Raw genomic sequence first — 6,076 nt, forward strand, 5'->3', positions numbered from 1 at the left:
AACTGATAAGGAATCAGGTAAAAGTAATTAAAATTTAAGAATAATAAAATACTGTATTAATGTTTGTCTCCTAATGTTTCTGATTCTTTAAAAACTTACTCTAGTCGTTGCAAGCAAATAAGTCTTGATAATAATTAACTAATTTTGGGCTAGAGAATAAAATTTCCTTTCTAAATTGCTCTGGCAGTTATTACAGGAAATCCATGGAGCACACCGTGTTATCATCATAATGAAAATAGTAGCTGGTCAGTATTTCTGGTAACCGGTATTGGATAATAGTAAATAATTCGTTAAATAATGTCATCCTTCTCAGAATAAACATCGAAGCCCACAGAAAATTAAAGTTATGAAATTTGAAGGTACTGAAAAACCGTTAGATTTTATTACATATTGACTTTTTTGTCCTGTGAAATGGAAAGTGTATTTCATTACAATTGATGCTCACACAAAGTGGCTAAAGTGGTCTGAATTTGCTATACAAATGGATGGATCCCCAGTTGTAGAACTTACTGTATTGCTTGTCTTACAGTTAATTAGACATCAGCATCAACTTTGTATGGTAGAATCTTTTTATGTAAATCAATGTAAAATCATACACCGGCGTGGAGATATTCAACAGTTTGAATCTATGCATATCTGGGTTTTAGGTATAACACCCTATGACACCTTTTTGAATAATTTAAAAAGAAAATGATGTAGTTCCTGGGTAGCTCAGTCGGTAGAGCGTTGGCGCGCTCAGCCAAAGGTTCCGGGTTCGATACCCGGCCCCGGAACAATATTTCCTTCGAAATTATTCAGTTTGAATCTATCTTGAACAGAAAATGACATACCGTGAGGCAAATGTGTACAATAGGTAACTGCACAGATGGGGTGGGTGCAGTAATGGCCGAAATTTCTGATGTTGTATTATGGATAAAGATATTTTCAGAAATATAGCACTACCCTTCATTGTCATGCCTTACTGTAACGAAAATTCCATATCATCTGAATGTAATTCTTGATGAATCAGTGAATTTAATAAAATGTATCAAATGGAGAATATTGAAGTTGCGAGCGACTTTTTAAGTTACTCTGTGAAAATTTGGAAAACATCCATTGTATTTAGGCCTATCTCCTCCACACAGAGATCAGAAGATTTTCCTGTGCGATGGTTTTTTTTTTTTTTTTTTTTTTTTTTTACTTGTTAGGATAGAGGGAGGGAACATCCCACACACAACGACCTGAGCGTCTATTGTACACCCTCGATATGGGATGAGTTGCGCGCCCACCGATCCTCTACGCGCACCGACCTAACCACTTGACCACCTTAACGACCGGTCCCTAGAGCTAAAAGAGTACATGTACCACTCCTGCTTCGGCAACCCCACCAAGGCTCCCTTAACTGTCCGAGGCGGCGGAAGTCCTCCCCCGAGAAAGTCTGCCCCTGGTTCCGTTGCAGAAGCTATCCATCATCGCATGAATACAATCCACGGAGACCGGTCGGGATAGCCAGTAGCTTCAGAGGGCCGCCTGTAGAGCGATCTGAAAACCAAAAGAAGAAACGGGATGAAAGGATGTTAGGGGAAGAAAGGAAGTGGCGAAGATAGTGATGTTCCAATCGCCTGATAAAGTTACCTGATTGGAGTGTGAAAAAACCCAGAAAAAACCTCACCCAGGCAACTCGTCCTGACCCGGGAATCGAACCTGGGTCTCCTGGGTTCGGAGTAAAATTCGCTAATCCCTCAGCCACAACGGTGGGCTTGGGAAGGTGTTAGTTTTACTGTTCCAACTAAGGGCCGAGGTGAGTGATTTCTTTCCAGACCAACCGTTTGATTTACAACATTTAATAAATGACAAGTGTTGGCTCTTCAATCTTGCCCAATTTGAAGATATTTTTACCAAAATAAATAAAAGTACCTGACACTACAAGGAAAGAGCAGCACCATATACTGAACTAATGACAAGATATTGTCATCCAAAGGAAAGTTCCTGTTTTTGAGCAATTGTGTTCGCAACCGTATTGTGGAGTGTTTCCGAATAATTAAAGAATTCTGTGATTAATTAGGACCTGGTCATTTATTACCAGGTGAGCTGTACTATGAGATAATGTAACTTCTTGATGTCTTGCACGAGTCTGTAGCACAACACTTTCCGGAGGAATTACGGTGCTCACAGATGTGAAAATGTAACAGGTTTCCTGGGTGAAGAATCCCTTTGCAATATCAGAAAAGTCTCGTAACCTGACGACGAAACAATATGGAAGAAGCATTGGTGTCATTTCAGACTCTACACTGCAGAAAACTTTTCAGAAGAAGTCATTGGCAGGATTTTGATACAATGTTAAGGAAAAGTACCCTGAATTATTATCTGCGAAGTCTTCTGGTTTATCCTCTCATTTGTCAGTACCTATATTCTGTGAAGAGGGATTTTCCATGTACACTAGGACGAAGAGATAAAGTTCTGCAATCAACCGCATGCTGAATCCGATATGAGATTTCAAGTACTTTCGATCCAACCAAATACAGGGTGATTCACGAGGATTTACTGTCACTCACGGAGCTTATTTCCGAAGACATTCTAAGCAAAAAATGTCATACAAACATAAAATGGGAGTATGCAGCTATAATGTGGTGACCCATACACGGGGAAGAGAAGACAAGGACGACCAAAGCGCAGATGGGACGACATACTCGCAGCTAGGGCCGGAAAACAGTGGTCAAGAATAGGAAGAGACAGGAAAAAGTGGAAGGAACTAGAATAACACTTAAGTGAAGTGAACATTGTACAATCTAAAGTGTAAACAGCTTGTAAGAGGAAAGTGAGTGTTAGTGATATATATCAGAGTGCCACAAGTCTTACTTGGAATGGCTCATCAAGTAAGTGACATCGAGCCACCTCTTTCTTAGAAGGCCTTTGCCCTACACGGGACAGTACCAGGGCTATTCATTTATTCATTCATTCATTCATTCATTCATTCATTCATTCATTCATTCATTCATTCATTCATTCATTCCAGCCTATTGGCCACTTGTCTCATGCCGTTCTACATGCAGGAACATTAGATAATTTTGAAGGAGAAGCCGAAAATGGACGTAAGAAAATAGCTTTCAAATGATTAATGGAACAAAGCACGATAGAAAAGAAATAGGGCAGGATTGCCGATATTATTAAAAACCTTGCCTGAAGAGGGGAGAGAGAACGCCGCAGTCGGCACAGCAGAAGAGAGCCAACCCCTTGTGCTGTGCGAGTGACACTCTAGTAAGCAAGCCTAGAGTCCCTACAGAACCAAAGGCGACATATGAAATTCAAAGCGACGATTTCAGAAGGCTTTAATTTAGAAAATGTCGAAATTTTTATAGGAATTTTTCTTTGCGCCTTAGAAAAACCAGGAAAATCCAAGAATAATATGCGTTGTATCAATTTAGCACACTAGCCAGTTGACTATGAAATTATATTGAGATATGAACATGAAACAAAGAATGGAGAGAGACGTACCGCGTGGAAAACTATTTGTACAAGGCACGAAGTTCTTCTTACACATCTGTTTCCAAGTCACTACGAATGAAACGTTTCATGTTAAGAAGCTCTTGATGCACGAACGCAGACGTTTCACTTGAAATATTCACGGTGTCCCATTTATCTTGTGCACCAATTATAAATTTTTTGTTTGGATAGGTATTGGAATTTCTGTTTTTGAGAGTTACGTTAGAACGGGGGCTAACATGAGTGTAGAGATTTGGTGCATGTAACTACATTATGATACAAGATACACGCGACGTCATCAATTTTTCAAATAGCACTACATACTTTAATCATGTTATATTCATTACACACATTAAGGCGAGTTCAAAAATATATGACAATGTCACGTTCCCAATCAATAACAAAAAAAAAAAACTAAACAAAAATGAACTCGTATATTAAGTACATAATTACATCCTGTCCAGCTTAGAGGGATCTAGAAATAAGTGCTAATTCAAAGTATAAATAATGGTTTCTAACATAACTTTTTCTACAACTTGATGTAAAAACTCTCCGAGTTTCGTATAATAGTCAGTGCAACTCGATATGTGCGCCTCGAGCTACCCTGAAGACATCTAAAGGTGCTGAACCTTCTGCCAAGTGTTCCATAACATTTGCGGAGTGATTAGCGCAGCTGCATTTATAATGCGTTGTCTCAGTTTTTCCAAAGTGCTAACTGTACCACGATGGTATACAACATTCATCATAAAGCCCCAGGAAAAGGTCAATGGGTGTCAAGTCGGGTGATCTAGGTGGCCAGGCAAGAGTTCTCCTGTTCCGGTCAACCTATTGTAAAAGAAGTCACGCACTGGTCCATAATAATGGGGTGGAGCCCCAAGTTGCTGAAAATCCGATCCTTGGGAGTTGATCAACAACAAAAGTTCAGTCCACATCTGTGGAGTAACGGTTAGCGCGCCTGGCCGCAAAACCAGGTGGCCCGGGTTCGATTCCCGGCCAGGACAAGTTACCTGGTTGAGGTTTTTCCGGGGTGCTTTCTCAACCCAAAGTGAACAAATGCTGGATAACTTTCGGTGCCGGATACGGACTCATTTCACCAACATTGTCACCTTCATCTCATTGAGACGCTAAATAACATAAGATGTTGATAAAGCGTCGTAAAATAACCTACTAAAAAGCAAGAAAAGTTCTGCATATGTCCAGATGCACATTCCCTTTGATTGTGGTCTCGATGGAGAATGTCCAATGACGGAATGTTCTACTGAATGGCGCCAGGTTCGTTTCCACGATAGGCGTTAGTGCACATGCGCATGAACATGCAACTGTTTTTAAAGCATTGGTTCATAAACTTGGACAGTTTCTGCATCTTGTCAGTTCCGATTTTAAATGTGAACATTTATTTGTCGATCCCTCTAAGCGGGACACGATGTATATAAAAATGTAAAATTTGTTTTAAATTTGCTGATAAACATATCTGTGGAATGGTTTCATCATTTCTCAAAATGAAGTATGATGGTTAATGTGTCGATATATCCGTAACTTTTTGTTCCAATTTTTGTAATTAACTACTTCAATTGAAAATTTTCTGGCTTCCCAGAGTCCACACCTTCATACTGTGAAAATGGAATCAACATGATATCACAGTCTAGTATATACAGTCACGAAGCTTGAGTTGTTGAGGGTACTACGAACAATAGACTATGCCGGTACTATTTCGCATTCTCTCTTATGAGGCGATAGTAGCGATCCTAGTGGTTAGCAACTATCTATGGATGCATATTCCCTACTTATTGAGCTTTGTGACTGTATATACTAGACTGTGATGATATTGAGACATCATCGTAGCCACGCCAAAAATGAACAAATATTCTTGTCTTAGGAAGGATTAGGAACCAATACCAAAGCAACTAAGCTGAATGAAAATTATCCCTATAATTATTATTCTCACGTTAAAATTCCCTTGCAAATAAAGAAGGGATCAAACAAGAATGAAATCACATGACAAATACAACTCGGAAAAGAACTTCTGAAATCATGACTAGAGAAAAGATCTTGAGGGGAAAAAAGTTGAAGCGCTTTTCATTTACTCCCCATTTGTTCGTTGACTTCTTGAGTTAAGTACGTCTTTCTCTGTCTCGTCTTGAGTTTAGCTTTGCAAATTTATTTCACTCACGTCCATTCCAAACTTCCGTCAATTCCAAGACTCACAGAGATTACAAACTAAGACATAAAACACTCAAATAATGATTTTTTCGGCTATGTCTAAAACTTCAAATACTAGAAACATTTCTCGTAATAACTGCATAGTACATCCAGCTATATTTAATGCTTAAACAATTAAACTTTCATTTTTCAGTTTATAAAAGTAGCATCATTATGAATATCTAGTTTCAGATAAAGCCTGATTTTTCACTTATTGAATGAATGAATGAATTTAGCCATTATATCCCGTGAAGGGCAAAGGCCTCCTATAATAGAAGTGGCTCGTTATTATTCGCCTGGTGAGCCATTCAAGGCGAGATTTCACTTTGTCGGTCTGTATACCTTTAAACTAATGTATACTATCTAGCAGTAGTCGTCATTGTAACCTGTTAACACTATACACTGTTACACTCCT

General features: G+C 39.0%; 1 non-coding gene across 1 annotated transcript; it reads left to right on the forward strand.

The window, feature by feature from the left end:
* Nucleotides 1-700: 700 nt before the first annotated feature.
* Nucleotides 701-773, forward strand: TRNAS-GCU (transfer RNA serine (anticodon GCU)). The gene has a single exon. It is a non-coding gene; the product is annotated as a tRNA-Ser (tRNA).
* Nucleotides 774-6,076: the final 5,303 nt, after the last annotated feature.

This window comes from Periplaneta americana, chromosome 14 (genome assembly GCF_040183065.1).
Source record: "Periplaneta americana isolate PAMFEO1 chromosome 14, P.americana_PAMFEO1_priV1, whole genome shotgun sequence".
Classification (NCBI taxonomy): domain Eukaryota; kingdom Metazoa; phylum Arthropoda; class Insecta; order Blattodea; family Blattidae; genus Periplaneta; species Periplaneta americana.